The sequence below is a fragment of the Hyperolius riggenbachi genome, chromosome 3 (assembly GCF_040937935.1).
Source record: "Hyperolius riggenbachi isolate aHypRig1 chromosome 3, aHypRig1.pri, whole genome shotgun sequence".
NCBI classification, from domain to species: Eukaryota; Metazoa; Chordata; class Amphibia; order Anura; family Hyperoliidae; genus Hyperolius; species Hyperolius riggenbachi.
The window spans coordinates 24,480,373-24,501,666 of NC_090648.1; positions in this window are offsets into that span (position 1 = coordinate 24,480,373).

Here is a 21,294-nt window from a genome sequence, read left to right on the forward strand (position 1 = left end):
CTGCCACGGCCCGGGGGTCATTTGCTGGCAATTTCCTCTTGCGATCAAACATCTCCGAGACAAACAACTGAATTGTAGGGCTGCACACTGAAGGGCTGTTGGTTGTTGTGTTTGATGAACACTGGGAGACCTCAAGAGCACTACTCCGGAAAGTGACAGTGTCAGCGTCTGATGTTTGTGAATGTTGTGAACCACGCAATGGCTGGTCTACTGCTGCTGCTGAGGAGGGTCTGGTGGTGAGTCTGGTGACCCCAAGGGAGGCAGTGTTGCTGGTACCCTGTCCTGCCGCGTTTGCCCACAGAGTGGGATGTTTGGATAGCATGTGGCGGCTCATGCTGGCGGTGGAGAGGTTGTTAATACTTTTCCCCCTGCTCAGGCGGGTCTTGCACACCTTGCAAATCGCCATAGTACCATCCTCAGTGCAGTCTTCAAAGAAAGCCCAGACTTTGGAGCACCTGCCTTGCTGGCGATTTCTGTTTGCGCCTCTTTTGCCTCTCACTTGAACTTCCACGCTTGTGGTGTCTGAAATTGCGCGCCGCCTACCTTGTGGCACAAGGCGAACTCGTGCAGCAGTGCGCTCTTCAACAGACTCATCTGTGCTGCCGCTATGACGGCGATGTTCTCGTTCACAAACAAAATCTGGGTCCACATTGTCCATACCCTCCTCTTCCATCTCCTATGTCATTGTGGGGGGCCGCCGCCGTGGAGTAGAACTCCCCAGAACAACCTCTGCGCAGCTCACTCCAACGTCGTCTTCCAGATCTTCTCGGCCGACCTCCTGCAATTGCAACCCCTCCTGCCCAACTTGCTCTGGGATTTGGGTTTCAAAGTCCTCGGACTCGCCTTGCATTTCAGTGCGCGGTGCATTTCCCACAGTTAATGGTTGTGAATCCGGGCAAAACATTTCTGGCTGTTCCTCCATTGACCTTTGAAAGGTGGAAGTTTGTTGGGCTGGGAATAGCTCCTGCGAATACCCCATTGTGTCCTGAGGTAATTCATCGGACTGGTTATTTGGCAGTTGTGTGCGTGGTGTCGCTGCCGGTTGTGTCAGCTTTGTGCCCACTGGCTCCTTGTAACTGGCTGAGGACTCGGACCTCGTGTGTGATGTGCTGGTGCTGCTTAACCCACTGCTGGACGCTTGAGAGGTCATCCAAGTAATTATCTGGTCCTGTTCTTTTGGATTTGTGAGGGTTGTTGTCCTGGACAACATGGGCGGTATTGAGTGGGTTTTCTTGGGTGCTCCCCTGTGGCCTGTACGTGAACCGTCAGGGGAAACACCTCTTCCCTTGCCCCTCCCTCTTTCACCGGATTTCTTCCTCATTTCACTTATCCTTAAAGTACACGCTGACTGGCAGCAGTACAGTGGCAGTACAGAAATGCTATACAGTGGTGGGTGAGTGGTGTACTACTATTCCCAGCAGCGACACAGAGCACAATGCTATACAGTGGTGGGTGAGCGGTGTACCACTATTCCCAGCAGCGACACAGAGCACAATGCTATACAGTGGCGGGTGAGCGGTGTACTACTGTTCCCAGCAGACACAGAGTGGCAGTAAACACAATGCTATATAGTGTGGCTGAGCAAGGTACACAGAGTGGCAGTAAACACAATGCTATATAGTGTGGCTGAGTGAGGTACACAGAGTGGCAGTAAACACAATGCCAGGGGCGTAGCAATAGGGGTTGCAGAGGTAGCAACCGCATCGGGGCCCTTGAGCCAGAGGGGCCCTGAAGGGCCCTCCTTTAACTGCATTATTAGCTCTCTATTGGTCCTGTGCTCATAATAATCACTTCTATAGATACTTTGAATATTGGTAATCATTAACAAACTGTTCCCCACCCCCTTCTTGCACCTGTGACACTGTAGTTGCCATTGGTGTGCCGTATCAATTGTCATATATAGAGTGCTTGGGGGGGCCCCATGCAAAACTTGCATCGGGGCCCACAGCTCCTTAGCTACGCCACTGCACAATGCTATATAGTGTGGCTGAGCGAGCGGTGTACTACTATTCCCAGCAGACACAAAGTGGCAGTAAACACAATGCTATATAGTGTGGCTGAGCGAGCGGTGTAGTACTGTTCCCAGCAGACACAGAGTGGCAGTAAACACAATGCTATATAGTGTGGCTGAGCGAGGTACACAGAGTGGCAGTAAACACAATGCTATATAGTGTGGCTGAGCGAGCGGTGTACTACTATTCCCAGCAGACACAGAGTGGCAGTAAACACAATGCTATATAGTGTGCTGGGTGAGCGGTGTACACAGAGTGGCAGTAAACACAATGCTAAAGTGTGTGGCTGAGCGAGCGGTGTACTACTGTTCCCAGCAGACACAGAGTGGCAGTAAACACAATGCTATATAGTGTGGCTGAGCGAGGTACACAGAGTGGCAGTAAACACAATGCTATATAGTGTGGCTGAGCGAGCGGTGTACTACTATTCCCAGCAGACACAAAGTGGCAGTAAACACAATGCTATATAGTGTGGCTGAGCGAGGTACACAGAGTGGCAGTAAACACAATGCTATATAGTGTGGCTGAGCGTGCGGTGTACTACTATTCCCAGCAGACACAGAGTGGCAGTAAACAGAATGCTATATAGTGTGGCTGAGCGAGGTACACAGAGTGGCAGTAAACACAATGCTATATAGTGTGGCTGAGCGAGCGGTGTAATACTGTTCCCAGCAGACACAGAGTGGCAGTAAACAGAATGCTATATAGTGTGGCTGAGCGAGCGGTGTAGTACTGTTCCCAGCAGACACAGAGTGGCAGTAAACACAATGCTATATAGTGTGGCTGAGCGAGGTACACAGAGTGGCAGTAAACACAATGCTATATAGTGTGGCTGAGCGTGCGGTGTACTACTATTCCCAGCAGACACAGAGTGGCAGTAAACAGAATGCTATATAGTGTGGCTGAGCGAGGTACACAGAGTGGCAGTAAACACAATGCTATATAGTGTGGCTGAGTGAGCGGTGTAATACTATTCCCAGCAGACACAGAGTGGCAGTAAACAGAATGCTATATAGTGTGGCTGAGCGAGGTACACAGAGTGGCAGTAAACACAATGCTATATAGTGTGGCTGAGTGAGCGGTGTAATACTATTCCCAGCAGACACAGAGTGGCAGTAAACAGAATGCTATATAGTGTGGCTGAGCGAGCGGTGTAGTACTGTTCCCAGCAGACACAGAGTGGCAGTAAACACAATGCTATATAGTGTGGCTGAGCGAGGTACACAGAGTGGCAGTAAACACAATGCTGTATAGTGTGGCTGAGCGAGCGGTGTACTACTATTCCCAGCAGACACAGAGTGGCAGTAAACAGAATGCTATATAGTGTGGCTGAGCGAGGTACACAGAGTGGCAGTAAACACAATGCTATATAGTGTGGCTGAGCGAGCGGTGTACTACTATTCCCAGCAGCGACACAATGACTGGGGGGGACCCTGGCTAGCGTGTCTGGAGCGCGAACTACCCTGCCTGCCTACCCAAAGCTAAACCCACAGACAAATGGCGGAGATATGACGTGGTTCGGGTATTTATTTACACGAACCACGTGACAGTTCGGCCAATCAGAGCGCGTTCGGGTCCGAACCACGTGACCCGTTCGGCCAATCACAGCGCTAGCCGAACGTTCGGGGAACGTTCGGCCATGCGCTCTTAGTTCGGCCATGTGGCCGAACGGTTTGGCCGAACACCATCAGGTGTTCGGCCGAACTCGAACATCACCCGAACAGGGTGATGTTCTGCAGAACCCGAACAGTGGCGAACACTGTTCGCCCAACACTACCTGTAAGGCCTCGTCTGGGACATTTCTGTTGAGCCAGGTCTCCGTGAAGCAGAGCACTGGGGTGTTCCTGCTTAGCGAGAGTTTGCGGCCAAGCAGTAGGATCAGTTCGTCCACCTTGTTTGGAAGAGAGCAAACGTTCGCTAGGAGTATGGCCATTTGTGACTAAACACATCTGTAATTTGATCTCTCAGCTGTGTTAGCTGGCTGCCTCGGCAGAGCAACTAGTTTGTAAACGCAGATATTACCTGTATGTCTGCTTCCATGAATGCAGGAAGTAAACATGCTGCAGATTTATTGCAGGATTTGTATCAGCTGTAATAAATATATGTTTGACTTTAAAGGTTATTATGCTGAGCAGAGAGGAAGTTCTGAGTTAAGGTCTGCTTTAAATATCAGTACAACTTACCTTGTCATTTGAAGCTTCAACTAGCTATTATCTTCTTTTGCAACAAGTTTGATGTATGAAACAGCCCCAAAATTCATAGCTTTACAGGTTTACAAAACACCCAAAATTCTAATCTCCATCCCATGGCTCATATTTGTCTACCTCAATCTTGGGTCCTTCACCAGAAGCCAGTGTGTGCTGTGCCTAGAACTGTACTCTTCGGAACAGAAATCTCTGGTATTTTTCCTGAGATCTGTTGGAGACACTGTCCCAGCTAAGGAGTCACAGCCCCAAGTGCTCCAACCACCACTCTCAAAGACCAAATTTATATATTGTGTGCACCTAGGCAAACTTTGTTGTTGCTCCCTATCAGTGTGCACCAGCATCTCTCCCATTCCACATGCAGCCCCCTGTCCATGTGTAATAACCATGTATTCCTTCTTTCATGAGAGCTTCCCTCTTCTATGTATGACTACCTATTTGCTGCCACCTCCCTTTTCCATTTTCAAGCCTTCTCTTCCATTTCCAGCTACACGTTTTCCATGTCTAGCTGCCACAAAGGATGGGGAACCACCCAAAGCTGAGGCCTTTGTGGCCTTTCCAGAAACCTGTCCCCGGCCAGTGGCCACAGTAATCATTTAAGCCTTCAAGACTAGAGATAGCTTGAACCTGCGATTTTTGGTTTGCGAACCTCAAATGCGAATTTCCGCAAAAGTTTGCGAACCTGCAAACTTTGCGAACCACAATAGACTTCAATGGGCAGGCGAACTTTTAAAACTTCAAACACTAATTCTGGCCACAAAAGTGATGGAAAAGATGTTTCAAGGGTTCTAACACCTGGAGGGGGGCATGGCGGAGTGGGATACATGCCAAAAGTCCCGGGGGAAAATCTGGATTTGACGCACAGCAGGGTTTAAAGGCAGAAATCACATTGCATTGCTAAATTGGAGGCATAAAGTGCTTGAAAACATCTTGCATGTGTATACATGGATCAGGTAGTGTAAGTAGTGTACTGCTTCACACTGACAGACCAAACTCACTGTGTAACGTACGCAAACAGCTGTTTGTACTGAAGGCTGTGCTTAACTGGTGTGCACCATGGCAAGATTGCAGGAGATGGTGGTCTTCAAGCCCATATGTTCGCCGGGCTGGATGAGCTGCATTACAATAGAAGGGCAGCGAACATGGGCATGCTGAAACTATTGAACTAAGGTATATATATATATATATATATATGCACAGATGTATATGTTAAGGATTGGTACTGGCAGTCTTTTTTGTATTTCAGATGCTGTGAGGTAAATCACCTCAGAAGATTCTGTTGTTATGCAAAGCTGAGCTGGATGCTGTTTAGGTACAGCTGAAAGCGGATTGGTTGGAGCTTTGTTCCCTCCAAAGCCCTTAGCCAATCAGGAGGTTGGCTGAGGTGAAACAAAACCAGCCCTGTCAGAACAGTCAGTGTCACTTGAGGAAAACTTTTGGACAGACCTAAGCTGCTGCCCACCCACCCGTCCCTTAATAAAATTTTTGTCGCGGGCCTTTATTTTTTGGGGGGGGGGGGGGGGTATGGTGAAAGTAAAGAACTGGTGTGCAATCGTGTAGGGTCCACAGACCATCGATCATGGTTGTTGTGTTGGTCAATTTATGTTTGTTCACGTGTAAATAAAGTTAAATGGTTACGGAGTTTACAATAAAGTTGGTTGTTTGTTATACCCCCCTTTTTACCCCCCAATAAACAATGGCCGCGGCCTGTAAAACGCCAAGGTGGTGTGTGTCTCAATTATTTAATAAGTGGTAGATGTTTAATGTTTGAAGTTTAATAATGTTGAATGCATTCCCATGTGGTAACTCAATGACAGAACAACAGTGACTGAGTGTCCAGCTGATCAAATTTGGTCTGTCCACAATGAAGCAGCGATCTTATTATCTAGGGTGTGCCCCCCAACACAGGGGCGTAGCAATAGGGGGTGCAGAGGTTGCGACCGCATCGGGGCCCTTGGGCCAGAGGGGCCCCGTAGGGCCCTCCCTGAACTTCAGTATTAGCTCTCTATTGATCCTGTGCTCACAATAATGACTTATGTAGATACTTTGAATAGTGGTAATCATTAACAAGCTGCTCCCCATCCCCTTCTTGCACCTCTGACACTGTAGTTGACATTGGCAGGTTTTGGTGCGCCGTATCAATTCTTATGTATAGAGTGCTTGGGGGGCCCCAATGTAAAACTTGCATCAGGGCCCACAGCTCCTAAGCTACGCCACTGCCCCAACACATACGCAGGCCCCTTCACCGCGGCAAGGTAATGATCACGAAGGGGAATTGACACATGTACATGCCTTTTGTTTTGTTGTTGCAGCCGCAGTGCAGCCAGAAATATTAGGCAGGCATGTACACACACCAGAAAAAAATGGTATTGTTTTTGTTATAGGCTGCTGCCAGCAGTGGCCTTAAAAATTCAGGAATCCACCTGGAGTCCTGGACCCTGTTGGTGGTGGTGGAGAAGGCAGTCAAGAGGCCTGCAGGCAGAGATGCTGTTTGGGGACCAACTTAGTTTTGGGGTAGGCAGTCACACAGCGTGCAGGCAGAGATGCTGTGTGTGGGGAGTCGGGACTGACTTAGTCTTCGGGCAGGCCTGACCGTGCTTTGCAGACCAGGCATCCATGGTCAGATGGACCCTTGACCCAACGCTGTGTGCCAAAGATGACACCACTTGCCCTTTAACATCACCGTACAGTATGAGTATCGCCTTTTTTGAGAAATAATTGCGGCCTGGTGTGGCTTTGCTTTTGTGTGCTGCTTTTCCTCAGGTGGTCATCCCATTGCTGTTTGTGCTTTTTCATCATGTGCCTTCGTAAGGTAGTTGTATCTACGTGGGTCTTGGTCTTTCCACGGCTCAATTTTGGGTGGCAGAGAGTACAGATGGCATCGCTCTCATCTGAGGCAGACATACAAAAAAATGTCCACACCGCTGAGCCCTGGGATGATGGCACTTTGATGGCTGCCGACTGAGTGTTAAGTGGGGTGCTAGAATCAGAGCAGGAGGAGGAAGATATGTCACAGTTCCCTGCGGAAGCTGAGGAAGATGAGGTGTTCCATGCTAAATAGTCAACTACATTCTGACAAACTTGGGAGTTGATGGCACATGCCTTCTGAACACTGCACTTTGGTCGCGGGCCGCACAAAATCATGACAGCACGACCTCAAACAGACCTGCCTCTGTCTCTGTCTTTGCCTCTACCTGTTTTGTCCATATTGGGGGGGGGGGGGGGGGGGGATGAAGTGAAAGGTTTGCACTGACTTGACTCATACAATGTGCAGTCACACAGGTGCAGTGAAAGGTATACACTGACTGCTGGTATAATACAATGTGCAGTCACACAGGTGCAGTGAAAGGTATGCAGTGACTGCTGGTATAACAATGTGCAGTCACACAAGTTCAGTGAAAATGGATGCACCGACTGCTTGGTATATTAAAACAGTGTGCGGTCAGTAACACAGGTGCAGTGAGAGGTATGCAGTGACTGGTATTACAATACAATGTGCAGCTGTCACACAGGTGCACTTCAAAGGTATGCACGGACTGGTATATAAAACAGCGTGCAGTCAGTCACACAGGTGCAGTGAGAGGTATGCAGTGACTGGTATTACAATACAATGTGCAGCTGTCACTCATGTACAGTTAAAAGGTATGCACGGACTGGTATATAAAACAGCGTGCAGTCGCACAGGTGCAGTGAAAGGTATGCAGTGATTGGTATTATAATACAATGTGCAGTGCAGCAGTCACATAGGTCAGGTGCAGTGAAAAGGTAGGCACTGAATGTGCTGGGCCTAGCACAGTATAGCAATTAGCAAGGGCCAGCTGCTACAGACAGGGCTGTATATGCAGTATCAGTGGGCCACACACACAAAAAAAAAAAACACACACATGTGCAGTCACACAAGTTCAGTGAAAATGGATGCACTGACTGCTGGTATATAAAACAGTGTGCGGTCAGTAACACAGGTGCAGTGAGAGGTATGCAGTGACTGGTATTACAATACAATGTGCAGCTGTCACACAGGTGCACTTCAAAGGTATGCACGGACTGGTATATAAAACAGCGTGCAGTCAGTCACACAGGTGCAGTGAGAGGTATGCAGTGACTGATATTACAATACAATGTGCAGCTGTCACACAGGTGCACTTCAAAGGTATGCACGGACTGGTATATAAAACAGCGTGCAGTCGCACAGGTGCAGTGAAAGGTATGCAGTGATTGGTATTATAATACAATGTGCAGTGCAGCAGTCACATAGGTCAGGTGCAGTGAAAAGGTAGGCACTGAATGTGCTGGGCCTAGCACAGTATAGCAATTAGCAAGGGCCAGCTGCTACAGACAGGGCAGTATATGCAGTATCAGTGGGCCACACACACAAAAAAAAAAACCACACACATGTGCAGTCACACAAGTTCAGTGAAAATGGATGCACTGACTGCTGGTATATAAAACAGTGTGCGGTCAGTCACACAGGTGCAGTGAGAGGTATGCAGTGACTGGTATTACAATACAATGTGCAGCTGTCACACAGGTGCACTTCAAAGGTATGCACGGACTGGTATATAAAACAGCGTGCAGTCGCACAGGTGCAGTGAAAGGTATGCAGTGATTGGTATTATAATACAATGTGCAGTGCAGCAGTCACACAGGTCAGGTGCAGTGAAAAGGTAGGCACTGAATGTGCTGGGCCTAGCACAGTATAGCAATTAGCAAGGGCCAGCTGCTACAGACAGGGCTGTATATGCAGTATCAGTGGGCCACACACACAAAAAAAACCCACACACATTACAAGAACATTAGCTCTCAAAAGAGCTGTTTTGGGGTGCTTTTTAGCAATAAATATCAGCAAGGAGCAAGCTAACAAGAGCCTAACTAAACTTTCCCTATCTCTGCAGCAACCTCTCTCCCTTCTGTCACTAAAACAGCAGCACACAGAGTGAAAACATGGCCAACGCTGCTGCCTTTTATTGGGGGAGGGGCTGCAGGAGGAAGTGCAGCCTGATTGGCTACCATGTGTCTGCTGACTGTGATGTAGAGGGTTAAAGTTTAGTTCAATGATGTAGTATAGGGGGCGGGTCGAACTTGCATAAAGTTTGCGGTCCGCCGCAAATGCGAACCACCATTGTTTGAGCGAACAAATTTGCCAGCAAACCGTTTGGGCCATCTCTATTCAAGACCCACAACCTGTTAAGTTCCCTTTTTTAAAGTCCTGGTTCTTCATTAGCTTGTCATAAACCATTTTCTTGTTCTTGTTTGTAAGGGGCCAGTTTCAATTTTGAGTGGTTTCGATTATGAATTTATGCACTTTCCATGCAACCATAATCAAAATGACAAATCAAATTGCCGTTTCGATTTGAATTTGATGATGATCCAGAATTAAGTTTTGCATCCGTAATTACTAACAGGGATGCTCATACGGATTCTGGATATCCGGGTAACCCGGATATCCAAACTTTTTTTAGCTATCCGACCGGATTCGGATTCCGGATACCTGGGCCCAAATCCGGATAGCAAGCCGTGGATATTTGATCGCATACCCAGATATCCGCGGATATCCAAATCCGAATACTGTAACTAAGGAGATGATGTCATTGAGACAATCAGAGGGCTCCCAGCAGAAGCCCTAGCAACCAATCACAGAGGGGAACTCTGGCCAGCCCCCCTGTATATAAAGCGGCGGCCATGTTGAGGGAACTCGTCCTTGCTTTGTGACTGCTCACTGAGAGATACACTCCAGTGCTGTTTGGCTAAAGCAAGTGCTTTCTACTGTGTTAAACCCAGCGTTTTTACACATTAACACCTGTACTATAACACTCTTTTATTGTTGTTTAGCTAGTTTGTTGTATTGTGATTTTAGTTAGCGTGTGTGTGTCTGTGACAGTCTCTGCTGCAGCCTGCAGCAGCTCTGCTAGTTAGGTGTCTGTGTCTGTGTGTGCTGTTTGTGCACATAGGCCAGGCCTGTGCTATATTGCCTTAGCTACACAGTATAGTTTAGGGCATAGGGAGGATTACTGTATTATTGTGTAGAGTAGTACAGTGTCTGTGTTAGCTTACTAGTACAGATTACTGCATTTCTGCTGTGCTGCTGACTCTGAGTGTCAGTGTGTGTGACAGACCGTTAGTGTGCACACTGTGTTCTACTCTGCTGTCTGTCACACCGTGCAGATTCATTCAAGTCCAACACCAATTACCCCGATTTCAATAAAGTGCAAGTACCCCACATCCATCTGGTGACATCATCAATCATCACACAAACTTGCACTATGTCTGCTGGCACTGGCACCCGGGGGAAGGGCATCAAGGCCAAGAAGAGAGGGAACATTGCTGGCACTGTCACCGCCAGCAGTTCTGCCTCACCAGTGTCCATTCCGCCGCTAGCCACTGGCAGTGGACTCACTGGGCGCCCAGGCTGATAGGGGGAGTCACGCTGCAGTTGTGCAGCAGCGTGTAGCGGCCATTGTTCAGCAGGGTCGGTGCCGCAAATTGGAGGAGAAAGATGCCAAGCCTGTGATGCAGCTGATGGTGGATGAGCAGGCCACCACCACCACCAACCACCACCACCAGCTCTACAACAGAGAGCTCCACCCCCACCACCACGCCTGTTCGCAGGAGCAGCAGCAGCCACCCAGCAGTGCATGGGGACTCGTCAGTCGTCATGTTGACCCTAGCGGGCAGCCTACCCTCAGTCAGCTCGCTCTTTACTCCAGGCACCGCAAGCACAATCAGGGCTGTTACCAGCAAGTTTGAGGAGGATATTCTGGGCACAATGGGGTATGTGGAGGAGTCACAGATGGTGACGGTGATTGTTGGGGGTGGGGTCCTTGCCTAATGTGTCAGCAGAAGAGGAGTTTGGGGGTCATTAACATCCCAGCAATTATTTGAGGAAGTGGAGTATGATGCTGATGATAATTATGATGACGAGATGAAGGACCGTGACTACCAACCACAGGAGGGGGATGTTGGCTCTGAGTCTGAAGAGGAGGAGGCATCGGAGGATCAGCATCGCTGACATTGGCAGGAGCAGCAGTGGGCGTGGAATGCAGGAACCACAGCCTTCTGTGTTATCTTCTGCCGCTACCACCAGCCGCACCACTCAACCCCAGGCCCCAACCACCGCAGGCCCAACCACTGCAGGGAGAAAAAAATCAACAGCAGCCCATTCAGGGCGTAAGGGAAAATTTCTATCCCCAATATGGCAGTTTTTTGACCTGCCTACAGTGCACAGCCAGTTTGTTACTTGCAATGTGTGCCAGATGAAGCTGAGCAGAGGTTGTAACCCCTCCAACTACGACACCTCCAGCTTCATCAATCATCTGGCCAAAAAGCATTATGTTGAGCATGAGGAGTTCAAGAGCAGGAATGATCATCTGGATTCCGGATATCCGGGTAACCCGGTATCCGACCATTTTTCCGCTATCTGGCCGGATCGGGATCCCGGATACCTGGGGCCAAATCCGGATAGCTCTATGCGGATATCTGGCCGTATACTCCGGATATCCGCGGAGATCCGGCGGATATCCGGATCCAGGTACTGTAACTAAGGAGATGATGTCATTGAGCCAATCAGAGTGCTCCCAGCAGAAGCCCTAGAAACCAATCACAGAAAGGAAGTCTGGCCAGCCCCCCCTGTATATAAAGCGGCGGCCATGATGGATATAGTCGTCCTTGCTTTGAGACTGCCACAGAGAAATATCTCTAGTGTGTTTGGCTGAAGCAAGTGCATTATTCTGTGTAAAAACCCAGCGTTTTTGCAGCTTAACACCTGCATTATACCACTGTTGTATTGTTGTGTAGATAGCTAGTTCTGTTGTGAGTGTAGTTAGTGAGTGTCAGTCTCTGTGCTTCTGGCTGCAGGCTGCAGCAGCTCTCTAGGTCCTGTCTGTGACTGCCTGTGTCTGTGTGTGTACTGTTGTGCACATAGGCCAGCACAGTGCTATATTATTAGCCTTTAGCTATTAGTACTTATTAGTACTTATTATTATTAGCCTTTTAATATTAGACTTAATAGGTACCGTATTATAGTTTAGGGAATAGGATTACTGTGCTATTGTGTGTAGTTAGTTAGTACTGAGTACTGTGTATCTTACTACAGGTTACTGCTGCTGTCTATGTGCTGAGTGTGTGCGATAGTCTAGACCTTTAGTGTGCACACTGTCTTGTACTCTGCTGTCTGTCAGTGCTGATTAAAGTCCAACACCAATTCCCCCAATTGCAATAAAGTACAAGTACCCCACATCCATCAATCATCCATCACATAAACTAGTTGTACTATCTATCATGTCTGCTGGAACTGGCACCCGGGGAAAGAGCAAGGGCAAGAAGAGAGGGAACGCTGGCACCGTCAACGCCAGCAGTTCTGCCGCACCAGTGTCCATTCCGCCGGTAGCCACTGGCCGTGGATGCACTGGGGGCACAGCTGATAGCGGGAGTCACGCTGCAGAGGCACAGAAGTGTGTAGCGGCAATTTTTCAGCAGGGTCGGCGCCTCAAATTTGAGGAGAAAGACGCTGAGCCTGCGATGCAGCTAATGGTGGATGAGCAGGGCACCACCAGCTCTACAACAGAGAGCTCTACCCCCACCACCACTCCTGTTCGCAGGAGCAGCAGCAGCCGCCCAGCAGCAGTGCATAGGTACTCGTTGGTCATGTCGACCCCAGCGGGCAGCCTACCCTCAGTCAGCGCACTCTTGTTTAGTCCAGACCCTGTGAGCGCAATAAGGCCTGTTACCATTGAGTTTGAGGGGGATATTGTGGACAAAATTGGATATGTGGATGAGTCACAGATGCTGACGGTGATTGTTGGGGAGGGTCCTACTCCTTGCCTGATGTGTCAGCAGAAGAGAAATTGGGGTCCGCAACATCCCAACAGTTGTTTGAGGAGGGGGAGTCTGATTATTATGATGATGAGGTGAAGGACATAGACTACAAACCACAGGAGGGGCATGTTAGCTCTGAGTCTGAGGAGGAGGATATGTCGGTGGGTCTGTCACAGAGGATCATGATCTCTGACATTGGCAGGAGCAGCAGTGACCCACAGCCTGCTGCTTCATCTTCTGCCGCTACCACCAGCCGCACCACTCAACCCCTGGCCCCAACTCACACAGGGAAAAACTCAACAGCAGGAGGGCGTAAAGGGAAATTTGTATCCCCCATCTGGCATTTGACAGCAAGTTTGTCACCTGTAAGGTGTGCCAGGTGAAGCTAAGCAGAGGCTGCACCCCCGCCAACTATGGTGTGCATGCTGCCCAAGGCCCTGGATTGTCTGATGGAAGTGGGAGAGAAAGACTTGATCCAGCAGGAGCAGCAGCCACCTACACACTCCACCTCTGTGCAGCAGGAGGAGGAGGAGGAGGTTGAGGACTTGGAGTTGGAGGAGTTGGAGGTCCCTGACCTTGAGGATGAGGAGGCACAGCCGAGTGCAGCTGCAGTGGTGCAGGGGTGGAGAGAGCAGGGGGAGGTTGAGGAATCAGAGGAGAAGGACAGCACTTATGAAGATCGTGTGCCAGCAGATATGGCAGCCCTCTTCCCCATGGCAGCACACATGTTGCAGTGCCTGCTCAGAGACCCAAGGGTCAAAGAGATGCGTGGTCGGGAGGACATGTGGATCACCCTGATGCTGGACCCACGGCTGAAGGGGAAGCTGCATCAGTTCCTGCCTGCAGCAGGAGGAGATCCTGTGTGCCAAATGAGGGAGTTGCTGGTTCGGCTCTTGGAGGTAGCCTTCCCCCAGACCTCCCCTCCCCCATACTATCACAGTCCAGCCAGCACAGCAGCAGGTGCCTGTGTCCATCAGCAGCAGGCACCCATCAAACCTGATGTCTCTCACAAAGGCGCTGTACGCCACACCGGCACAGCTGCCGAGTGAGGAGGTGCCTGCAGCAGCAGCATTTGGCTCTCAAAGCCAGAACCAGCGCCTGACCTGGATGGTGGCAGACTCTATGGGGTCCTACAGCGGCCTTGAGAGCGACACCACTGTGGACCCCTTGGATTACTGGGTCAAGCACCTTGATATTTGGAGTGAGCTGGCGCAGTATGCCCTGGAAGTCCTTGCTTGCCCCCTTTCCAGCGCGCTGTCCGAAAGGTGGCACGGTAACCGAGAAGTGCTGAATACATTACCTCCTTCTTGCTGGAGGTCTTCCGATCTCTTCATGCAACTTCCTGTGTAAACAGGAAGTTGCTTTTAGAGAACGGAAGACCTCCAGCGAGAAGGAGGTAATGTATTCAGCCTGCCACCGCTGCTGCTGCCCGCTGCCACCAATGATTGATTGCAGGAGGGGGAGCGCTGAGATGAGAGCCCGAGGTGAGGGAGGGGGGGGGGAATTTCCCCCCTCCCCACCGATCTGCCACACTCTCCTCTTAGGCTGCAAGCCCTCCTGCCCCCAAAAGTCCCTGAGCGGGCCCTGGGGGGGTACCCGGATTTTTTTTTGCAGGGGGGCCCAGGGATTTCTAGGTATGCCCCTGCCCAACTGTTCATGTGTGACCAAAGGAGATCATACTATAACGTCTCCTGAAGTGCAGTGGACGTACTCTCCACAACCAGTTCATTAGCTAGTCCTTCAACCCACCGCCAGAGCTCACGGCTAGGGTAGGACCTGTATAATCTGAAGTGGTCCGTGTGCACAGTGGTTCAGCTCGTACAATCCGGGCTAAGCAGCGATCTGGGCAACAGCGTGCACAGGCAGTCCTCAAGCTTGCTCCCAGCTTGCTCACGCACCCATCGGTGTAATCCTTGGGAGAGTCCAATAGGAGTGGAGGACACTGACCGGCAAAGGCAACAGCTGGCAAAGGGCAGCGGGAGCGGAGAGAGGCAGATGCAGGCAGCACGTGGGGTATCAGAGCCACACCGACGGCCCTGACATGTTTCTCCGGGTCTACCGGCTTTTTCCGAGAGAACCCTCCAGGAGTTCCGTGTCAATTTCACACTTCCGCGGGACAATATATTCCTGCTTCTCCATAGCTTCTCCACAGCATAGCAGCGGCAGCAGCAGGATTCATTCATGCTGCTGCGAGTGATGCAGCGGATGAATCTACAAAGCAGCCGCATCACCCGAAGCCAGATCTATAGTTCCGGCACGTGCAGGAGTTCTAACAGGATCCCAGCTTCAAGGAGGAAAGGACGTCAGTGTAATGAATGGCGGAGATGCCGCCGTGCGGTCTGGCGGCGGGGCGGCTGTCTCCACGTTCAGACCGGCGGTTTCCGCACAGCGACATGTGTCTGGTTTGTCTCGGCCTTCTAGTGCACATAGAGGGAGAATTACGCGCGCGCGCACTAGAGGACAGGACCTTTATGCCAACAGGAGAGGGATCAGCTGATCCCAGCGGAACTCCTGATTGGCTGAGCGGCTGGGGGCGGCGCTGAGCAGCGCTGGAGTATATATAGATCTTGCCTTTTAGTTGCTGGTTGTCTGCCGCTGCGAATACTTACGTGTGAGCACTCAGACCACAGTCAGATCTTACAGTGTGTTAGAACCAGCAGGATCTGGGAATTCACACTTAGCCAGATTACGATTGTTATACTCTGTTATTCTTTAGACCAGTTCCAGGGTGTTGAGACCAAGGACCTCACACCCAAGCTTAGGATTGCTGTGTCATTACTCTGTTATACTCTAGACCAGTTCCAGGGTGTTGAGACCAAGGACCTCACACCCAATCTTAGGATTGCTGTGTCATTACTCTGTTATACTCTAGACCAGTTCCAGGGTGTTGAGACCAAGGACCTCACACCTCAGATTAGAATTGTGCTTATGTATATCTGTTATGACCTTCTGCTTTGCTGACCTCTCTCTTGCTTTCTGATTCGGTACCTCTGCCCATCTGTCCACCAGTTACTGACCCTGCTTGTATCCGGTTACCAAATCAGTCTTCTGTCTTTGTACCTTATATGCTCGTGTGTTGCCGACCTGGCCTGTCTGACCTTCCTGGCTGTCACTCATTCCCGGAGTGATTAGTCTGTCTGTACTTCCTTGGCACTAATCCACCAGGTGTTAGTTAGTTGCAAAGACCTCCTGTACCTCAGAGAGGCCTTCCTGCAGTGCAGTCAGTGGTCTCTTCCCATTAGGAGTCCATTGGCTGCAGTACAGCCTGATTCCATTCCATCAGGGAATTACTGGCTGCTGCTCTTTCTCATCTCTAGAGATAGCTCCTGCTCGGCCATAGGTCACCTGCTCCTCAGGTGTCCACTGGCTGCAGTGGTGTCTGTATCTCCCACTCTACAAGAGATAGCCTTCTACTGTTGCACCCAAACATTTACACATTATTAGGTGTCCAGAGGTTAGTGTGATGATTTGCTCAGCTGCCTGTGCATGCAGGCAGCCCTTTGACCATTGTGTAGGTTTGCATGCTGCAGGACTCTGGAAAGAAGAGTTTCTGTCAGTTTTGCAGCTTGTGCTTGCAGAGGAATTTGCATACGTTGTCATGCAAATTGCCTGGCCACATTCATTGGAGGCGTGTACTATAAGTACTATGTCTTTCCCACAATGCTTGGCTGGTCATTTCCTTTCCATGGTCTGTTCCTGATGGACACTGCTGGAGTGTCAGCCATTGCTATCTAGTATAGTTAATTCCTGGGGGTTGCTTTAGGCTCCCCTTCTAGTCCAGTCAGGTTGTATTATCTGTATTGCCTGTTCTGTCTTGTCTTGCCTGTTGCCATTGTCCTGCCCCAATGGTGGTTGACAGGAAATGGTTCTGATCTCTGTTCTTGGAGTATAGCTGGTGCAGCGGTTGCTACCAGCTATCTCTTCTGTTCTGTCTCCTGGGATCGCGCTAGCTACTTTTCGATAGTGCTGGGGATCCTTCTGTTCTGTCTTCTGGGATCGCGCTAGCTACTTTTCGCTAGCGCTGGGGATCCTTCTGTTCTGTCTTCTGGGATCGTGCTAGCTACTTTTCGCTAGCGCTGGGGATCCTTCTGTTCTGCTACTCTGTACCTGGATCACGCTAGACACTTTTCGCTAGTGCTGTGGATCCTATCTCTCGTTTGTCCCTGTTTTCGTGTGTCTGTCTTGTCCGCTACGCTTGCTGCAGGCTCGGTGAGGTAACCGTTAAGCAAGCGCTCGCGATCGCGTTCCTATTTCGTATCTGCTGTTGTGTGTGCACGGTCGCAGGGTGGCGACTGGATTGGCGCACACACATACAACCTATCCCTTTGCTCAATCTCATTCGCAATCGCCTCTCTTGCGATTGCGTTCTGCGCTTCGTACAATTCCTGTCTGGCACTTGTGGAGGTACAGAGGATTGGTTCCTCTGCACTCCCCAGTGCCATCTGCCAACAGGAATTTCCCTCTACAGGTGCGTAGCACCTTTTGCTGGGTGCCTGCAAATATACGCTTGTGGGGGATTTCCGCCGTGTCAGCGCACGCGTTGTGTGCTGATCAAGGAGAAAGTTCCACAATCGTTACAGTTAGTCATACTTGTATTATTGATGATTCTGCAGATCATCAATAATCAGGTATACATCTGTATTCTTGGAGATACTGCAGATCACCAATAATCAGATTCTCTCTGTGTGCTGACACCAATCGTTACAGTCAGATGGGATTTTTTTTTTTTTTGCCCTGCACTGACACCAATGACTAAAGCAGCCACAGAAAGGGGGGAGAAAGCAACACACAAACGGACAAAGCAGTAACAGAAAGGGGGACAAAGCAGCCACAGAGAGGGGGGACAAAGCAGCCACAGAAAGGGGGAACAGCAGCACACAAACAGACAAAGCAACCACAGAAAGGGGGGACAGCAGCACACAAATAGACAAAGCAGCCACAGAAAGGGGGGACAGCAGCACACAAACGGACAAAGCAGCCACAGAAAGGGGGGACAGCAGCACACAAACGGACAAAGCAGCCATAGAAAGGGGGGACAGCAGCACACAAACGGACAAAGCAGCTACAGAAAGGAGGGACAGCAGCACACAAACGCACAAAGCAGCTACAAAAAGGAGGGACAGCAGCACACAAATGGACAAAGCAGCCACAGAAAGGGGAGACAGCAGCACACAAACGGACAAAGCAGCTACAGAAAGGAGGGATAGAAGCACACAAACGGACAAAGCAGCCACAGAAAGGGGGGACAGCAGCACACAAACGGACAAAGCAGCCACAGAAAGGGGGGACAGCAGCACACAAACAGACAAAGCAGCCACAGAGAGGGGGGACAGCAGCACACATACGGACAAAGCAGCCACAGAAAGGGGGGACAAAGCAGCACACAAACGGACAAAGCAGCCACAGAAAGGGGGGACAGCAGCACACAAACAGACAAAGCAGCTATAGAAAGGGGGGGCAGCAGCACACAAACGGACAAAGCAGCTACAGAAAGGAGGGACAGCAGCACACAAACGGACAAAGCAGCCACAGAAAAGTGTGACAAAGCAGCCACAGAAAGGGGGGACAGCAGCACACAAACGGACAAAGCAGCCACAGAAAAGTGTGACAAAGCAGCCACAGAAAGGGGGGACAGCAGTGCACAAAGCAGTCACTGAAAGGGGGGACAAAGCAGCCACAGAAAGGGGGGACAGCAGCACGGAAGTGGACAAAGCATCCACAGAAAGGGGGGACAAAGCAGCCACAGATGGGGGGACAAAGCAGCACACAAACGGACAAAGAAGCCACACAAACGAGGGGACATAGTAGCCACAGAAACGGGACAAAGCAGTCCCACAAACAAGGGGGAAATAGCAGCCAGAAAAACTGGGGGGACAAAGCAGCCACACAAATGGGGGCCACACTTGTTAAAAAGAGCACATGGAGGCCATGGGCCTGATTCACAAAGCGGTGCTAACAGTTAGCACCGTGGTGAAAAGCCCTTTATCATGCCTAAACTCAGTTTAGGCGTGATAAGTTTAGGTGTGATACGTTTTTAGGTGTGATAAGTTTAAGCACCAACTGGGTTAGCACCGCAGTGCACAGCTGATCAAAAAATTTGCGCTAGCAAAGTTTGGTGCACTTTGCATAGAGTTTAATGGCGCTGCTTTGCGTGCGGGACTTTGCGCGCAATCTAAACTTATCTAAACTTATCATGCCTAAACTTATCATGCCTAAACTTATCATGCCTAAACTTATCATGCCTAAACTGAGTTTAGGCATGATAAAAATGGTTATCACGCCTAAAGTCTTTAACTGGGGAACAGTAAATTCGGGCGCCTGAGGCTAGTGGACAAATCGGGCGCCGCCATTCACTCCTATAATAAATATCGTTTAATGGGCGCCCGATAGGAAAAAAGGGCGCCGGAGAAAAATAACGTTTTAAAAGCGGCGCCCGGAGACTTAATGTTTTATTACTGTTTCTCATGATTACACATTATTTAATGATTTATACATTTTTAAATTTTATTTTTAAACGAAAAACAGTACAATATTTTTTTTAAACATTATTTTTAAACGAAAAAACTAACAGGGGGGTCTTAGGTTTAGGCACCAACAGGGGGGTCTTAGGTTTAGGCACCAACAGGGGGGTCTTAGGTTTAGGCACCAACAGGGGGTCTTAGTTTAGGCACCAAAAGGGGGGTCTTAGGTTTAGGCACCAACAGGGGGGTCTTAGGTTTAGGCACCAACAGGGGGTCTTAGGTTTAGGCACCAACAGGGGGGTCTTAGGTTTAGGCACCAACAGGGGGGTCTTAGGTTTAGGCACTAACAGGGGGGTCTTAGGTTTAGGCACCAACAGGGGGGTCTTAGGTTTAGGCACTAACAGGGGGGTCTAGGGGTTAGGGGTAGGTACAGGGAGGGTTACTTAGGCACCAACAGGGGGGGTCTTAGGTTTAGGCATCAACAGGGGGGTCTAGGGGTTAGGGGTAGGTACAGGGAGGGTTACTTAGTAATTTTTTTTTAAAAACGTTATTATACGTTTCAGTATTTAAACGAAAGATTAACGTTTTTACAATTGCCGATTTAATGCACATTGTTTAATGATTTATAACTTTAAAAAACATTAATTTTAAACGAAATACAGTACAATACATTTTTAAACGTTATCCATGCTTATCGTTAAAAACCCGGCGCCCTTTTTTCCCAGCGCCCCTTTTTAACGTACGCCTTTAACTGGGTTATCACCGCTTTGTGATTCGAGCCCCATAACTGTTAACAAACGGGACAAAGGGAGCCACACTAATATAGGGAAAATATTATATATATATATATATATATATATATATATATATATATATATATATATATATATATATATATATATCCTACTAATATAATAAATGGGAAAGTTCGGATGTTTGGGTGTTTGGATGTTTGGATGTTTGGATGTTTGTTACTCGATCACGCAAAAACGGCTGAACGGATTTGAATGAAATTTGGCACACACATAGTACATTACCTGGAATAAAGTATAGGATACTTTTTATTTCCATAACCAAAAAGAGACAAATACAAATGTCACTGGAAAATGTAAACTGCATCCATACACTGTTACACTGGAGGTGTGTTTAGCTTCTAAGGGTAGAATGGTTAATTTGCATATATTCAGCAGTGATGCTCTGGGAGACATCTCAAGCTCACTCCAACCTGAATTATCGCAAATTCTTTCTGTTTTAAGAAAGCAAATGTTTGTTTTTCTTAACATCTTAGTAAGGGGGCTTTTAGGACCATTGTAGTCCCTTACACACTCCAATGAGTTCTGGGTCACCATGAGCTTGCTGGGTAGCATGTCCCTCTCGGTGTTGCAAGCCCTACTGCATAGAGCCAAATTAATCTATGCCATGCACTGATAAGGATCAAACAATCCAAAACAGTCTGTATGTGTGTTGGATTATTATGGCTCTGCACAATTTAACAAGCTGACTCATCATTGCATTCCAGTGGTTCTGGAGGTGTGTTTAGCTTCTAAGGGTAACAATGGTTAATTAGCATATTTTCAGCAGTGATGCACTGGGAGACATCTCAAGCTCACTCCAACCTGAATTTTCGCAAATTCTTTCTGTTTTAAGAAAGCAAACTTTTGTTTTTGTTACACTGTTAATGGTAGGGTTCTCAAACTTTGCACAGTTGGTCGTTGGGTGACTGGGGTTGTTATTCAGAAAAGTGGTTGGAGCCTATAAAAGCCAATCAAAATTCACCTATTGATTTTCAAGGGGAATATTTACATT